At 43.5% G+C, this 17,752-nt stretch overlaps 1 protein-coding gene across 2 annotated transcripts in view; it reads right to left on the reverse strand.

Annotated features, from left to right (window-relative positions):
• LOC126279638 (solute carrier organic anion transporter family member 74D-like) overlaps positions 1-9,228 on the reverse strand; it is a 199,187-nt gene extending 189,959 nt beyond the window's left edge. Inside the window, exon 1 of one of the 2 annotated variants that reach the window (XM_049979694.1) lies at positions 9,036-9,228. The gene's annotated coding sequence lies outside the window, so the exon portion shown is untranslated. Of the gene's footprint in view, positions 1-6,328; positions 6,385-9,035 lie in introns of those variants that run through there. The other variant, XM_049979695.1, reaches the window with a different exon arrangement.
• Positions 9,229-17,752: the final 8,524 nt, after the last annotated feature.

Consider the following 17,752-nt stretch of genomic DNA (forward strand, 5'->3'; position numbering starts at 1 on the left):
CTGTAAAGGGTGAAGCAACCACTGACAAAATGTTACTCTCTTCTGGAAATAACCGCATGAAATTACTGATGAATGATATTTACCATGTTTCAAAATTCGGCAAACAGGTATAAAAAGTTAATCGGCAAACATTGCTTTGACGAATTATTGATCCTCGACTTAACTGCCTAGTGCTCATATGGCTAATGTCGCTGTTTTATGAGTGTCTTCAGCAACTGTTCTTCGACGTTTCCTTTTTCGCGAGTGTACAGTTTACTCGATGGATAACTGTCAAATAACCTGACAAGAAGAAGCGCGTGATTGCATCCTGTCTGGAAAACGTGAAGCATAATGGGTCACAGCATTATTGACATTCCTGCCACTTTTTCCATACATGTAAACACTTTCAACTTTCTCTTCTATCGCAATAGCCTGGTTCTAACTAATAACGCAAGCAGGTTACGAAGGTACATATTTAAGAAATAAGGGACTTAGTGCACGCAATAATATAAAGTCAAATAATGAATGGATGAATGAACGATTGTTTACGAACAGGTACGAGGAGAAAACTGCAAAATCTTGAGTCGTTTGCCACACGTATCTGTTTTTATGTTTTCAATCCAATCCCTTTTTCTCGAGATAATACCGTTTTGCTACTCAATTGTGTCATTTGTATATTACAGCGCCGCCTAACGTGCAACGACAAAAGTGTTACACACAGAAGTTACATATTTCTTCCAGTAGAATCCAGTTTTGCAGTAAAGATGGTATATTCCTATTAAAGATTTCGAAGTTGTCTACTGCCACAGCCCAAAAGGATGGGGCAGGATGGTTAACATTGGTATCACCGGACAGCATTTTTACAAATGTTGAAAATGTATTTCTCCATTTTTTAGTACGGTACGTGGTTCTTGAGACATTTTGTCCTCTCAAGATAAAAAAACTCACTCTGCATACCGTTCTCACAACAGCAACGAGTTCTTATGACTGAACATCATTTTGGCAGTAATTCGTACGTACGTGTCGTAAACGCATTACGTCGGGAACATCCAGATGGCACAGTGCCGAACTGTTCAACAACAACGAGATTAATCGCCCGTTTCCGGTAATAAGTATGAGTTGTCGACAGGAAGGGGGCAATGTGCTCAGAAAACGATGCAGAAGCTGAAATTCCGTGCACATCCTTTTCGTATTGTGCAGCAATTGAAGGCGCCTGGAATAGTGTCTAGCGCACTGTACACGGTTTCGATCACTTATTGACATTCATGTTATCGCACAATTGGGCCGTGTTTTCTTCACTGATGAGGCGCCGTTTTAGCTTGGTGGATACTTGAATAGTCAAAACACAAGAATTTGATCAACCGGAAATCTACATACATTTCATGAAAACACCTTGCCCTTTCATAAAATTGGGGTGTAGTGTGCCGTATTGTCTCGTCGAAGAATAAATGCTAATTTCTTTGAATATACAGTGAACAGCGTTATGTGCTAAGGCATCATTACACAGTTCAGTTTGCTTCTCGAGGCAGTGTACGTTACTGTTGATGGCAATAGGATGGCGCCACTTGCACACATCTAACGAAATAATTCATTTTGAAAGTGAATAGTTTGGTGATAGAGTCATCCCCCGATTTAACGTCTCAACAAGCCTTCGTCCTGTACGTAAGTCTGCTGGCATCGGGTTTTAGCCGACATATTCGTGGTTTTTACGGTCATGTTGAACCAAATACCTTAAAATCCGGTCTGTCTGGATTCTTTTTTTTTGCTTTTTTCTGTGAAATAGAGGACGCTCAACAAAGGCCTGTTTCAAGTTAATTGGACTGGACTGTTTGGGGGAAGAGACCAAACAGCTACGTCATCGGTCTCATTGGATTAGGGAAGGAAGTCGGCCGTGCCCTTTCAACGGAACCATCCCGGCATTTTCCTGGGGCGATTTAGGGAAATCACGGAAAACCTAAATCAGGATGGCCGGACACGGGATTGAACCGTCGTCCTCCCGAATGCGAGTCCAGTGTGCCATCCGTGTTAATGACGTAAGCGCGAGGAATATGTACAAGGAGGAATAAGGAGACATATTATAAGACCATATAAAGTTAAACGAACCAATTCTGTTCTTGTAACTGTGTTATATGTTTTCCTTAGTTGGCCGAACGAGTCTTATACACAACGCCAGAACCATGCTAGAAGCAGAACGAGCGAGGCAAAGTAAAATGTGCCCATCAGACGATCCAAACCCCCACCCCACCACGCTCGCACGGCAAACCTATCCGTGTTGAGACACGCAAGTGCATAATAACAATTTCTTTCGAATTTATTACAATTAGCACAATATTACTTGGCAATTCCTGGCCTTAATGTCAACGTCGAAAGGCAGTTCTCCTTCACAAACGCCCAAAGGACAAGTGAACGCAATAAACTGAAGATGCAGTTGCTGAGGTGTAGTTAAAAATTATAACGTCGGTTTGTTGTGGAGGATGTTCTGTATACCAGTATCACTCCCACTCTCCCCCTCCTTGTCTTTCCTGTTGCAGTCGCGAATGGTTCGTGGGAAGAACAGTTGCCTATAACTGTACTATTGGACTTGAATCTCTCTAATTTCGTCTCGATAGCCTTTTCATGAGGTAAACTAGGAGGAATCGGTATGATTGTTGACTGTTCTAGTAACGTACACGTCTAAAAATTTTAACAGTAGACCATGGCGTGATGCAGAACGACTCTGTTGCAGTGTCTGCCACTGGAAATGGTCGATCACATTCTTGACGCTTTCGTGCTTACTAAAAGAACGGAACGCGCTGCCATTCCTAGGACCTTCTCTGTTTCTCCTATCAATCGTTTCTGGTATGGATCCCATACCGAAGAGCAATAATCACGTATTGCTCAAATGAAGCTACTGTAAGCTACCTTTTTTGTTGACGGACTACATTTCCTGAGGTTTCTTGCAGGGAAACTCAGTATGTCTTGCGCCTTTCTTGGTATTAGTTTTATGTGGTCATTGCACTTTAAATCGCTCGGTAGACATACTCCTAAATATCTTGTGGAAGTAACTGCTTCCGGTGATTGGCCTACAATCGTGTAACTAAACAATAATGAGTCTTTCTGTCTACTCGCAGTACGTCACATTCGTTTGTGGTGAGGATCAACTGTGACTCCCAAACGTCGATCTTCTGCAAGTACTGCATTTCACTACAATTTTCTAGCGCTGTGACCTTTCCGTACACAACAGCATCATTCGTAAAAAGCCTGAAGGAACTTCCGACGTCGTCTGTTATTTATATATACACTACTGGCCATTAAAATTGCTGCACCACGAAGATGACGTGCTCCGGACGCGAAATCTAACCGACAGGAAGCAGATACTGTGATATGCAAATGATTACCTTTTCAGAGCATTCACACAGGTTGGCTCCGGTGGCGACACTTTCAACGTGCTCACATCAGGAAAGTTTCCAACCGATTTCTCAAACACAAACAGTAGTTGACCGGCGTTGCCTGGTGAAGCGTTGTTGTGATGCCTTGTGTAAGAAGAAGAAATGCGTACCATCATGTTTCCGACTTTGATAAAGATCGGATTGTAGCCTATCGTGATTGCGGTTTATGGTATCGCGAGATTGCGGCTCACGTTGGTCGAGATCCAATGACTGTTAGCAGACGATGTAATCGGGGTTCGGGAGGGTAATACGGAACGCCGTGCTGGATATCAACGGCCTCGTATCACTAGCAGTCGAGATGACGCATGGCTGTAACGGATCGTGCAGCCACGTCTCGATCCCTGAGTCAACAGGTGGGGACGTTTGTAAGACAACAACCTTCTGCACGAACAGTTCGACGACGATGGCAGCAGCATGAACTATCAGCTCGGAGATCATGGCTGCAGTTACCCTTGACGCTCCATCACAGACAGGAGCGCCTGCGATGGTGTGGGTGCACGAATGGCAAAAAATAATTTTTTCGGATGAATCCAGGTTCTGTTTACAGCATCATGATGGTCGCATCCGAGTTTGGCGACATCGCAGTGAACTCATATTGGAAGCGTGTATTCGTCATCGCCATACTGGAATATCAACCGGCGTGATGGTATGGGGTGCCATTGGTTACAGGTCTCGATCACCTCTTGTTCGCATTGACGGCACTTTGAACAGGGACGTTATATTTCAGATGTATTACGACCCGTGGCTCTGCCCTTCATTCGATCCCTGCGAAACCCTACATTTCAGCAGGATAATACACGACCGCGTGTTGCAGGTCCTGTGCGGGTCTTTCTGGATACAGAAAATGTTCGACTGCTGCCCTGGCTAGTACATTCTTCAGATCTCTCACCAATTGGAAACGTCTGGTCAATGGCGGCCGAGCTACTGGCTCGTCACAATGCTTGTGTCACTACTCTTGATGAACTGTGGTATCTTGTTGAAGCTGCATGGGCACCTGTACCTGTACACGTCATCCAATCTTTATTTGACGCAATGCCCAGGCGTATCAAGGCCGTTATTACGGTCAGAGGTGACTATTCTTGATAGTGATTTATCAGGATCTATGCACCGAAATTGTTGAAAATGTAATCACATGCCAGTTTTAGCATAATATATTTGTCCAATGAATACCTGTTTATCATCTGCATTTCTTCTTGGTGTAGCAATTTAAATGGCCAGTAGTGTAGATTGTGAAAAGTAATGGTCCTAGAACACTCCCTTGGGGTACGCCCGAAGTTACTTTTATGTCTGAAGATTTCTCTTCTTTGAGAATGACATAGCTTGTTCCATTTGCTGTAAACTCTTATGTCCAGTCACATTCGTTAGGCGGCAGTGTGGAACTGTAACGGACGCCTTACAGGAGTCAAGTATCACGGCACCTTTCTGGACACATGTATCTACCGCCTTTTGGGTCTCGTGGATGAACAGAGCGAGCTGGTTTTCACACAGTCTTTGTTTTCAGAATCCAAGTTGATTCCTACAGTGGAAATTTTCGGGCTCCAGAAATGTCATAGCACGCAAGTAAATAACATGCTACAAAGTTCTACAACAGGACGATGTCAGATAGATAGCCCCATAATTTCTCGCTTCTCCACGAAGACCCTTCCTCAGAATGGGAACAACTTGTGCTTTATCAAATCATCAGGAAAACTTCGCTGATGCTAGAATAGGGGCCAGTTGTTTCGCATATTCTATGTAAATCTGTATTAAAATTCTGTCAGGTGCAGTGGCCAGGATTCCAGCCGCCTTTCATCCCCATGGTCACTGATTCCGACGTCAGCCATTTTGTCGTTGTTGCAACGACTTAAAGGAGATACTAAAACGCCATCTCCTTGTGTGAAACAGCTTTGGAAGAAGACGTTTAGTATTTCGGCCTTTACCGTATCGTCCTCCGTTTCAGTGTCACTATGGTGAAGTGTCTGGTCAAATGGCTTCTATCCGTTTACTGATTTAAGATCAGAACAAAACTTCTTAGTATTTTCCATGAAGTTTGTAGACAAAATTTTACTTCCGAATTAGCTGAACGCTTCGCGGAAGGCTCTCCTTACGGTAATTTTGACTTCGCATAGCTTTTGTGTGTGTGTGTGTGTGTGAGTGTGAGTGTGTGTGTGTGTGTGTGTGTGTGTGAGGCTTTGGTTACGCTTATATTTGCCTGCCGCTCGGGATAGCCGTGCGGCCAAGGGCGCCTTGCCATGGTTCGCGCGGCTTCCCCCGTCGGAGGTTCACGTCCTCCCTCGGGGATGAGTGTGTGTGGTGTCCTTAGCGTAAGTTAGTTTAAGTTACATTAAGTAGTGTGTAAACCTAAAGACCGATGACCTCAGTACTGTGTTAGAATAGAAACATAACACAAACTTTAAATTAATTTTTTTAAATTTGCAGTGAAGCATTTTTTGTTTTCGTAGCAGCTTTCTAACATGGCTGTCAAATCCCGATGAGTCTTTTGCATCCCTCACAACTTTTCTCGGCACTTCTCTGTACAAAGCTATCGAACTTTACCCAGAAAGCAGAAAGAGTTTTCTATCTTTTTTGTGCTGCCTAGCACGTTTTAAGAACCTTTAATATTGATCTCGTAAAAAACTGACGGTAACGATTATTAATAACGTTTGAAAATACCGAACTGATTCTGTTTCTGTTTAAACTGAGCAATCCAGCTTTTATGGAAAAAATGTCCGCTAAGTATAACGCCAAATCCGGCTATTCTATTTCTGGACCAGGCAACCCTACCTATAAAAATAAACCGGACAAATGCAAGTAGTACTCGCGCTATGAGGGTTCCGTACAAACTTAATTATATACATAGATAATAATAATAATAAAATCAAACAATGGAAAATACAGAATAGAATAACGACAAATTATGAAATGGGTAGATTGTTACTCACCATACGCTAGAGATGCTGAGAAGCAGACACGCACAGCAAAAGGGCTGCTAAGCAAGTAAGCTTCCGATCAAAGAGTCTTCTTATGAAATAGACGGTGCGCGCGCGCGCACACACACACACACACATACACACTCACTCACACACACACACACACACACACACACACACACACACACACATGAGCACTTCCCCTGCATAATAGTGATAATAATTTCGTGTGGCTCGCCTGGTGCAAACCTACAGTTTATCTTGGAATCCAAACATGTAATGTTTCAGGCGACTACTCGCACCATTCAGAGGGGAAATCTAGTTATAAAGAAGACTGGAAAATCCGTAATCCGACCGAGATTCTACCCCGCTAACTCTCGATTTCCAAGTATGTGCTTTACCTCTGCACCACGAGGACGACATGTACGTAGATTGTTCCTCTATATGTTTTAATGGGTTAGTTTGTGAGCAGCGTAGTGTGTGACATACATGGATTTATTTTTTTACTTGGAAGCTTAAACTTATTTATTCAGCGAAGGGACCTACATTTCACCTGATACCTATACGCTAAATGGTATAGGTATCCCACTAAAGTGGGAAAAAGGGATCTTACAGTTGGAGAGAAGGACGGACAGATGGGCAGACAAAGAACCATATGTGATACGAAAACCTATATTTTTGTAGTTCGTAAACTGTGGCCTCTAGGGAAAACGTGACCCAGTACAAAATTTAACTACGTTAAATTTCCTGCAAAAGGCCCCTTTCATTTTACTTGTAGGACTAATAGTTTGAAAATAGCGACCGAGAAAGTATGAAAATTTGCGCCTGGTTTCTGAAGGCGTTCTGGGTTGCATAAAAGCCATAGATAGGTGCATCTGAATCACCCTATATACATTGAAGCGCCAAAGAAACTGGTACAGTCATGCGTATTGAAAAACAATCTAAGCTGGCAGAATACGGCACTGAGGTCAGCAACGCCTGTATAAGACAACATGTGTCTGGCGAAATTATTAGATCGGTTACTACTGCTACAATGTTAGGTTACCAAGATTTAAGTGAGTTTGAACCTAATGTTATGGTCGGCGCTCGAGCGATGGGGCACAGAATCTCCGAGGTAGCGATAAAGTGGGGATTTTCCCGTACGACCATTTCACGAGTGTATGGTGAATATCAGGAATCCTCTAAAACATCAAATCTCCGACATCGCTGTTGCCAGAAAAAGATCCTGGGACAACGGCAAGTTGCTGCATATTTCAAAGCTGGATCATCAACAAGTGTCAGCGTGCGAACCATTCAACGAAAAATCATCGATATGGGATTTGGAGCCGAAGGGCCACTTGTGTAACCTTGACGACTGCACCTCACGAAGCTTGACGCCTCGTCTGGGCCCGTCAACACCGACATTGGACTGTTGATGAGTGGAAACATGTTGCCAGGTCGGACGAGTCGCGTTTCAAAGTGTATTGAGCGAAAGGACGTGTACGGGTATGGAGACAACCTGATGAATCAATGGAGCCGGCCTGAGTGGCCGAGCGGTTCTAGGCGCTACAGTCTGGAACCGCGCGACCGCTGCAGGTTCGAATCCTGCCTTTGGCATGGATGTGCGTGATGTCCTTAGGTTAGTTAGGTTTAATAAGTTCTAAGTCTAGGGGACTGATGACCACAGCATTAAGTCCCATAGTGCTCAGAGACATTTGAACTATTTTTGAATCAATGGAACCTGCATGTCAGCAGGGGAGCCGCGCGGGATTAGCCGCGGTCTCAGGCGCTGCAGTCATGGACTGTGCGGCTGATCCCGGCGGAGGTTCGAGTCCTCCCTCGGGCATTGGTGTGTGTGTTTGTCCTTAGGATAATTTAGGTTAAGTAGTGTGTAAGCTTAAGGACTGATGACCTTAGCAGTTAACTCCCATAAGAATTCACACACATTTTTTTGTCAGCAGGGGACTGTTCAAGCTGGTGGAGGCTCTCTAATGATGTGCGGCGTGTGCACCTGGAGTGATATGAGACCCCTGATACGTCTAGATACGACTCTGACAGATGACACGTACGTAAGCTTCCTGTCTGATCACCTGCATCGGTTCATGTCCATTGTGCAGCCCGACGGATTCCAGCATGACAATGCGACACCCTACACGTCCAGGATTGCTACAGAGTGGCTCCAGGAACACTCTTCCGAGTTTAAACACTTCCACTGGCCACCAAACTCCCCATACATGAACAGTTTTGAGCATATATGGGATGCACTGCAACGTGCTCTGCAGAAGAGATCTCCACCCCCTCGTAGTCTTGCGGATTTGTGGACAGCCCTGCAGGATTCATGGTTTCAGATACCTCCAGCACTACTTCAGATATTAATCGAGCCCATGCCACGTTATGTTGCGGCACTTCTGCGAGGTCGCGCGGGTCGTACACAGGCAGGCGTGCGAGTTTCTTTGGCCCTTCAGTGTATAATGCGTGCGACTATTCGGTCATTCAAATGGTTCAGATGGCTCTTAGCACTATGGGACTTAACGTCTTTAGTCATCAGTTCCCTAGAACGTAGAACTACTTAAACCTAACTAACTTAAGGACATCACACACATCCATGCCGGAGACAGGATTCGAACCTGCGACCGTAGCAGTCGCGCGATTCCAGACTGTAGTTCCTAGAACCGCTCGGCCACTCTCGGCCATTCAATAGCACGTACTGTGCCGCACGCGGCAGTTGGCGTCTCCTCACCTGACGGTTCGTGCGTCGCACTGCGCGCGGCACGGCGCTGCCTGGCTGGGGAGCAGCACTGCTGCGGCGCCGCCGGAGGTTGGGTCCGCGTGGAGCAGGCGTTGCCGGTGCAGCTCGGCGGCTGACGCGGAGTCCAGCGGGGCACTGGCCGGCGGGCAGGCGGCGGCGCCTGGCCGCGGCTCCGGCCTTAAGTAAATAAGTGGCCCATTGGCGATAGCCGCCGCGCAGCTCGACACCAGCCGGCGCCGGCGCGGGTCCGGACACGCGCCTTTGTCGGACTCAGAGGTCGCCTGAAATCGCAGGTGCTCATCTCTGTCGACGACGAGTTTGGCATCGTTTGTGCCTCAGAGCCTCATCTGTACCGTCTACCTATCTGGATTTCATCTGAGTCGATGGCGGCAGTAAAAATTTTGGAGGATAAGTCGTTTGTTTAGCAAATGAATATTCTGCCTATACAGCAGCAGTAAGGCTACTGTGTCACATCTGACAGGCTCAAGGACAGATGTTGTTGTTGTTGTGGTCTTCAGTCCAGAGACTAGTTTGATCCAGCTCTCCATGCTACTCTGTCCTGTACAAGCTTCTTCATCTCCCAGTACTTACTGCAACCTACATCCATCTGAATCTGTTTAGTGTATTCATCTCTTGGTCTTCCTCCACGATTTTTACCCTCCAATCTGCCCTCCAATACCTAATTTGTGATCCCTTCATGCCTCAGAGCATGTCCTACCAACCGATCCCTTCCTCAGTCAAGTTGTGTCACAAACGTCTCTTCTCCCCAATTCTATTCAATACCTCATCATTAGTTATGTGATCTACCCATCTAATCTTCAGCATTCTTCTCTAGCACCACATTTCGAAAGCTTCTATTCTCTTCTTGTCCAAACTATTTATCGTCCACGTTTCACTTCCATACATCGCTACACTCCATACAATTACTTTCAAAAACGACTTCTTGACACTTAAATCTATACTCGATGTTAACAAATTTCTCTTCTTCAGAAACGCTTTCCTTGCCATTGCCAGTCTACATTTTATATCCTCTCTACTTCGACCATCGTCAGTTATTTTTCTCCCCAAATAGCAAAACTCCTTTACTACTTTAAGTGTCTCATTTCCTTATGTAATTCCCTCAACGTGACCTGACTTAATTCGACTACATTCCATTATCCTCGTTTTGCTTTTGTTCATGTTCATCTTATATCTTTTTTTCAAGACACTGTCCATTCTGTTCAACTGCTCTTCCAAGTCCTTTGCTGTCTTTGACAGAATTACAATGTCATCGGCGAACCTCAAAGTTTTCATTTCTTCTCCATGGATTTTAATACCTACTCCGAATTTTTCTTTTGTTTCCTTTACTGCTTGCTCAATATACATATTGAAAAACATCGGGGAGAGGCTACAACCCTGTCTCACTCCCTTCCCAACCGCTGCTTCTCTTTCATGTCCCTCGACTCTTATAACTGCCCTCTGGTTTCTGTACAAATCGTAAATAGCCTTTCGCTCCCTGTATTTTACCCATGCCACATTTAGAATTTGAAAGAGAGTATTTCAGTCAACATTGTCAATAGCTTTCTCTAAGTCTACAAATGCAAGAAACGTAGGTTCGCCATTCCTTAATTTTTCTTCTAACATGCGTCGTAAGGTCAGTATTGCCTCACGTGTTCCAACATTTCTACGGAATCCAAACTGATCTTCCCCGATGGAAACCTCTACCAGTTTTTCCATTCGTCAGTAAAGAATTCGCGTTACTATTTTGCAGCTGTGACTTATTAAACTGATAGTTCTGTAATTTTCACATCTGTCAACACCTGCTTTCTTTGGGATTGGAATAATTATATTCTTCTTGAAGTCTGGGGGTATTTCGCCCAGACTTCCCACTTTATTCGAAATTGACTGCTTTAATGAATAATCGTCCAAACTGTTGCAAAAATTACAACAATTAAAATGCCAAGAACACCTCACCATTCTTGATTTTCTAGCTTTTGTAATTTCCATTATAATTTGGACGATTATTGAGTGTTTATTGTTGTTACTGTTGTTCAGAATAGTAACCCATAGTCCATCTATTTTCAGTAGCATAATACAAGCAGGAAACTTAGAGTCATTCTCTAAAGCCATTCAAACCTCTCGAAATATTAAGTCTCTTCAAGGTTAAAGTATTGCAGCGACCATTCACTGCCCAGAATGAAACACCTCAGCGATTGAATACCATTTGTTACCACAGCCAGGTCTGGCTCCTTCCAAAACTCGTGTAAAAGTATCCCAAATCACTCCCTTGAATTATTCACTTCAAACGTCCCAGGCTCCACTTGACTCCCATGATATTCCACTACAGTCCCGGCGGAGGTTCGAGTCCTGCCTTGGGCATCGGTGTGTGTTTGTCCTTAGGATAATTGAGGTTAAGTAATGTGTAAGCTCAGGGACTGATGACCTTAGCAGTTAAGTTCCATAAGATTTCACACACATTTGAACATTTTTAATGTTCCGCTACTATTTACTTTTCCATTGTCTGAAATCCGTCCCCATCAAAAGCATACCGTTCTGAAGCTCTACAGACTTCCCGAACTAAACATAAATAAAGATATGTCATAAATATTGCGGTTAACTCAGATCATTTACATTAATTATAAATAATAGGTTGGTTCATAACTAAATAAGCAATTATTCTTGTGCAAGTGTTCTCATGATAAATGACAACAGGTTGTCATAAAATATTTTTTAAACAATTATATATGGTTTCTCCCCCCCCCCCCCCCTCCCCAAGAACCATGCATGGACCTTGCTATTGGTGGGGAGACTTGCGTGCCTCAGCGATACAGATACAGATAGCCGTACCGTAGGTGCAACCACAACGGAGGAGTATCTCTTGAGAGGGGCTAGACAAACATGGAGACCTTGAAGAGGGGCAGCAGCTTTTTCAGTAGTTGCGGGGGCAACAGTCTAGATGATTGATTGACCTGGTCTTGTAACATCAATCAAAACGGGCATGCTGTGCTGGTTATGCTAACAGATGAAAGCAAGGCTGGTCCCGGCGGAGGTTCGAGTCCTCCCTCGGGCACGGGTGTGTGTGTTTGTCCTTAGGAAAAATTCAGGTTAAGTAGTGTGTAAGCTTAGGGACTGATTACCCTAGCAGTTAATCCCAAAAGATTTCACACACATTTGAACATTTTTGATGAAAGCAAGGGGCAACTACAGCCGTAATTTATCCCGAAGGCATGCAGCTTTACTGTATGGTTAAATGATGATGGCGTCCTCTTGGGTAAAATATTCTGGAGGTAAAATTAGAACACCATCCGGATCTCCCGGCGGAGACTACTCAGGAGGACGTCGTTATCAAAAGAAACAAAACTGGCTTTCTGCGGGCCGCAACGTAGAATGTCAGATCTTTTAATTGGGCGGGCAGGTTACAATATTTAAAAAGGGAAAATGATATATTAAAGTTATATATCGTGGGAATTAGTGAAGTTCAGTAGCAGGAGGAACAAGACTTCCAGTCAGGTGAATGGATATAAATACAAAATCAACTAGGGGTAATCGAGCATTTGGTTTAATAATGAATTAGAAAATAGGAACGAGGATAAGCTACTATGAACCACATAGTGAACGCATTATTGTAGCCAATATACACTATGTGATCAAAAGTATCCGGACACTCTCAAAAACAGACGTTTTTCGTATTTGGTGCATTGTGCTGCCACCTACAGCCAGGTACTCCATGTCAGCGACCTCCGTAGCCATTAGACATCGTGAGAAAGCAGAATGGGTCGCTCCGTGTAGCTCACTGACTTCGAAAGTAGTCAGGTGATTGTGTGTCAAAAAATTGTTCAAAGGGCTCTGAGCACTATGGGACTTAACATCTGTGGTCATCAGTCCCCTAGAACTTAGAACTACTTAAACCTAACTAACCTAAGGACATCACACACATCCATGCCCGAGGCAGGATTCGAACCTGCGATCGTAGCAGTCGCGCGGCTGCGGACTGAGCGCCTAGAACCGCGAGACCACCGCGGCCGGCGATTGTGTTTCACTTGTGTCATACGTCTGTACGCAAGATTTCCACACTCCTAAACATCCCTAGATCCACTGTTTCCGATGTGATAGTGAAGTGGAAACGTGAAGGGACACGTACAGCACAAAAGGGTACAGGAGGATCACATCTGTTGGCTGACAGAGGTGACCGACGGTTGGAAAGGGTCGTAATGTGTAATAGGCAGACATTTATCCAGACCATCACGCAGGAATCCCAAACTGCAGCAGAATCCACTGCAAGCACTATCACAGTTAGGCGGGAGGTGAGAGAATTTGGATTTCGTGATCGAGAAGCTGCTCGTAAGCCACACATCACGCCGGTAAATGACAAACAACGCCTCGCTTCGTGTAGGAACGTAAACATTGGATGATTGAACAGTGAAGAAACGTTTTGTGGAGTGACGAATCACGGCACACAATGTGTCGATCCGATGGTAGGGTGTGCATATCGCGAATGGCCGGTGAACGTATCTGCCAGCATGTGTAGTGCCAACAGTAAAATTCGGAGGCGGCGGTGTTATGGAGTGGTCGTGTTATTCATGGAGGGGGCTTGCACCCCATGTTGTTTGCGTAGCACTATCACATCTCAGACCTACATTGATGCTTTAAACATGTTCTTACTTCCAACTGCTGAAGAGCAATTCGGGGATAGCGATTGCATCTTTCAACAAGATCGAGCACCTGTTCAAGTGCACGGCCTATGGCTAAGCGGTTACACGACAATAATATCCCTGTAATGGACTGGCCTGCACAGAGTCTTTGGGATGTTTTGGAACGCCGACTTCGTGCCAGGCCTCACCGATCGACATCGATACCTCTCCTAAGTGCAGCACTCGGTGAAGAATGGGCTGCCATTCCCCAAGGAAGCTTCCAGCACCTGACTGAACGTATGCCTGCGAGATTGGAAGCTATCGCCAAGGATGAGATGGCCTAACACCATACTGAATTCCACAATTACCGATGTAGGGCGCCACGAACTTCTAAGTCATTTTCAGCCAGGTGTCCAGGTACTTTTGATCTCATAGTGTAGATACGAATCCCATATCTACCACAGTAGTACACGTTTATACGAAAACTAGCTCTGGAGATGATGAAGACAGTGAAGAAATTTATGATGCGATACAAGAAATTATTAAGATGGTTAAGGGAGACGAAGATTTAATAGTCATAGGGGACTGGAATTGGATAGTAAGAAAAAGAAGAGAAGAAAAAGTAGTAGGTGAATATGGACTAGGGGTAAGGAATGAAAGAGGAAGCCGCCTGGTAGAACTTTTCACAGTGCATAACCTAATCATAGCTAACATTAGAGAAGGTTGTATACATGGAAGCGGCCTGGAGATACTAGAAGGTTTCAGATAGATTATACAATGTTAAGACAGAGATTTAAGGACGAAGTTTTAAATTGTAAGACATTGCCAGGGTCAGAGGTGGACTCTGACCACAGTTTATCGGTTATGAACAGTAGATTACAGCTGAAGAAACTGCAAGAAGGTAGGAATTTAAGGAGATGGGACCTAGATAAACTGAAAGAAGCAGAGAGCATTAGAGAACGATTGACAAGAACAGGGGAAAGAAATACAGTAGAAGAAGAATGGGCAGCTATGAGAGATGAAATAGTGAAGGCAGCAGAAGATCAAGTAAGTAAAAAAGCGAGGGCTAGTAGAAATCCTTGGTTAAAAGAAGAGATATTGAATTTAATTGATGAAAGGAGAAAATATAAAAACGCAGTAAATGAAGTAGGCAAAAAGGAATACAAAAACGAGATCGACAGGAAGTGCAAAATGGCTAAGCAGCGATGGCTAGAGGACAAATGTAAGGATTTAGAGGGATACATCACTATGGGCAAGATAGATACTGTCTACAGGAAAATTAAAGAGACCTTTGGAGAAAAAAAAACTTGTACGAATATCAATAGTTCAGATGGAAAATTAGTACTAAGCAAAGAAGGGAAAGCCGAAAGGTGGAAGTAGTATATAGAGGGTCTATACGAGTGCGATGTTCTTAAAGAAAATATTATGGAAATGGAAGAGGACGTAGATGAATATGAAATGGGAGATATGGTACTGCGTGAAGAATTTGACAGAGCACAGAAAGACCTAAGTCGAAACAATGCCCATTAAAACAACTGGTAGCCTCGGAAGAGCCAGCCATGACAAAATTCTACCCTCTCGTGAGCAAGTTGTATGAGACAGGTGAAGTACCCTCCGACTTCAACAAGAATATAATAATTCCAATACCAAAAAAACCTGATGTTGACAGATGTGAAAATTACCGAACTATCAGTTTAGTAAGTCATGGCTGCAAAATACTAACACGAATTCTGTAGAGACGACTGTAAAAACTGGTAGGAGCCGACCTTGGGAAAGACAGCAATGCTGGAACACGCAAGGCAATACTGACCCTACGACTTATCTTAGAAGATAGATTAAAGAAAGGCAAACCTACATTTCTAGCACTTTGAGGAGGTACTGAACAGAATTAGGGAGAAGAAGAATTTGTGGCACAACTTGACTATAAGAAGAGGTTTGTTGATAGGATACGTTCTGAAGCAACACGGAATCACCCATTTAGCACAGGATGGAAGCGTGGTTAGAGGGAGACCATGAGATGAATGCACTAAGCAGATCCAGAAGGATGTAGGTTTCAGTAATTATTCGGAGATGTAGAACTTGCACAGGACAGAGTTGCATGGAGAGCTGCATCAAACCAGTATCTGGACTGAAGACAACAACAACGACATACGCTTTCTTGACAGAAGTGCCTTACGGTTCTCTGTGGTGTCCAATAACACATGTGGATCACCAACTCTTAGTTAGCACGTTTTCTTAATAGCACTTGTAATCAGCATCTGGATAAAGAAAGTTACTGGCGAACTACAAAACTGTTGTTTAAATAAATACACAAGTTTGACAAAATATATTAATGCTGTAGTCATGTGGATTGTGTTTTTGTGGATACTACACATGCATAACGAAAAACACTTAAAAGACGTCGTAAATCAATAAATAAAGTAGATAGAGGTATGTAGCTTTCAGGGATGATAAGTTTACTGCAATGCCATAATCTGAAATATCATCAGGTGAAGTCACACGAAGCGGTTAAACATTGTTAATTCAAAGGCCTTTGATTTAAATGTTTATTCAGTGTGAAATACTGTTGTGTTATTGGGTGCGCCTCAATTATCTGAGATAGCAGACGTATTCAGATTTTCTTTAATACTTGATTGTGAGTTGGTGGCGAACCTCAAAGAGCTGTAAGGAGCCATCTTTCAGCTTGTCTGGCACACCGCCATTTCCTGGAGTTCTGCCTCCTACACAAAGGCCATTTGAACAACAGCCATCTGAAGTGCCAGCTTTGGGATTTACCTATTGCCTGTGGCACTGCTCATATTCGGAGCTGGCTGGTTGGAACTGGTTGGCTGGAACCGGTCAACTATCCGAGCTGGCCGCGTCGTGCCTTATGCCCTGAGCCCGCTAGCGTTCAGCCATGGAAGCAAGTTCACCTCTCCCCAGTATCAGGCCTAGGTGGACGAATAACTCGCCCAAATACTCGTAACGTTAGACACCTTCTCTTAATTTAGCACATTAGCTCGCTAATCTGGTACATTAAGTCACAACAAATATAACATACTTACTTAATATAACAAATACATACGTAACGTAATAAACAGAATACCCTACTTGAGTGTCAGAACAGTAGTGTAAGCATCTTTGTGGTGGTGTGTGAAACAGCGTGTATCTCCTTGGATAGGTCACAACATATTATTGGCATAAATTTTCTAAATCTAACACAAATTATAGAAATTATGGCATATCAATTAAATGTCCAAGTAAACACACAACTCTTACGTAACTTTTAGTCACTTCGATTTTTTCAAAAGTTTTTGACCTCTTTTGCACTCATCTGATAACACCTTTTGCTTTGACCACTACATTTTAACACTTTACTATCACATACAAGTTACATGATCGGTGTTCTGGTGTCAGTGTTCAAATGGTTCGCAATCCAGCTGCCTCTTGACGCCCTTGGCTAAGCACTGCTCCGAAACATGTGTCAACCCCCAGTCACCGTCAGTGCTAAAGGACGACATCTATCGAAATACTACTGTGATCATATGACTTCCTGAGTGCCCGAATGCACTCCCCAGTGTAATCACTACGTTCACAAACGGGACAGCAAGCACAATTTTTTTTATAACATAGGCAAAACACGTGATTCAGCTCGACATTTCTCTCTGTCCACGTTCCCTGTAGAAAACATGTCTCTAAATTTGTTCGAAACCAGAAATGCATTAACATTTTATCGTTTCTCTTCAATTTTACATCAGATAATCAGAAACATTAAAATTAACACAACCCTTTGATGAGAAAGCCCATTGAGCTTTCCTTTCAACTCTGTGGATAGCTGGATCATAAATTAAGTAAATGTTCACTTTCATTTGCACTAAAATACTCTCACATACTTTATGTAGAGATATGCCCAGTATTTACTTACAAAAATCTATTTAAATCCTTTCCAAAATAACATATATTATAGAATTATTCATCAAAATATACCACTAAATCTTAGCTCATACTTTGGACGTAGTAACATGTTTTACTCACACAAGCAATTACAACTAATGAGTCTGATGAGCTCCACGCACCCAATTTTGTGCGAACAATAGTTACAAATAAAGTACTCGTATT

The sequence above is a fragment of the Schistocerca gregaria genome, chromosome 1 (assembly GCF_023897955.1).
Source record: "Schistocerca gregaria isolate iqSchGreg1 chromosome 1, iqSchGreg1.2, whole genome shotgun sequence".
Taxonomy (NCBI): Eukaryota; Metazoa; Arthropoda; class Insecta; order Orthoptera; family Acrididae; genus Schistocerca; species Schistocerca gregaria.